This window comes from Schistocerca cancellata, chromosome 1 (assembly GCF_023864275.1).
Source record: "Schistocerca cancellata isolate TAMUIC-IGC-003103 chromosome 1, iqSchCanc2.1, whole genome shotgun sequence".
NCBI lineage: Eukaryota > Metazoa > Arthropoda > Insecta > Orthoptera > Acrididae > Schistocerca > Schistocerca cancellata.
In genome coordinates, this window is record NC_064626.1 from 46790516 (window position 1) to 46791332 (window position 817).

The 817-nt window shown below is 45.2% G+C and overlaps 1 non-coding gene across 1 annotated transcript; it reads left to right on the top strand.

The window, feature by feature from the left end:
• The first annotated feature begins 420 nt into the window (after positions 1–420).
• On the top strand, positions 421–494 carry Trnas-cga (transfer RNA serine (anticodon CGA)). Its single transcript has one exon. It is a non-coding gene; the product is annotated as a tRNA-Ser (tRNA).
• Positions 495–817: the final 323 nt, after the last annotated feature.

The following is an 817-nucleotide window of genomic DNA, read 5'->3' on the forward strand; positions in this document are numbered from 1 at the left end:
TGATTCAGAGAGGCAGAGCAGAGGACGAGGTAATATGTCATTTCGCGGTACAGGATTTACGCCGCGAAATTTACTAAAAAGGGACGAAACGGAAAACTGGAAGCCACGTGTCTTATGGGCCAGATCCACGCGGAGAGTGACTTTAGGCCCAAGCGAGAGAAATTATACAAAAACAACATAAGTAATAAATGCAAGCAACGAGTTAACTGTAAGAATGAGTCGCTAGTGAGGGCGCACAGAGTAACATGTGGTGAGCGTATGACTCACATCCAGGCGCCATGGTAACAAGCAGGCGAATTGGACCACAGCATGTGATGAACTCTGCACAACAAACAGCTGGCTACTGTGAATCCGCGATAGCGGTAATGAAAAGGGAGAGATACTGGCAGAAGTAAAGCTGTGAGACCGGGCGTGAGTCGTGCATCGATAGCTCAGATGGTAGAGCACTTGCCCGCGAAAGGCAAAGGTCCCGAGTTCGAGTCTCGGTCGGTGCACACAGTTTTAATCTGCCAGGAAGTTTCGAACTCAGTGATAGTTTAGACGAGAAAGAATATAAAGAAGTAGGCGAGAATGATTACGCTTTTACCGAAAATGGATATAGAAGGACGAAAGAAGTTTTTCTTAAAACAAAACCCGGAAATTGAAACTGAACCGAAAAAGAAAGAGCCACCGTAGAATACGGTTGTGGGGCAGGATTTGAAAGAACCTCCAGATGATGCAAAACTGGGGCAAGCATTAATTACTGTCATCAAAGAATTTGAACTTCCAAAACGAAAACAGCCACCTGACAATATGATAGCGAGGCAAAAGCTACTAA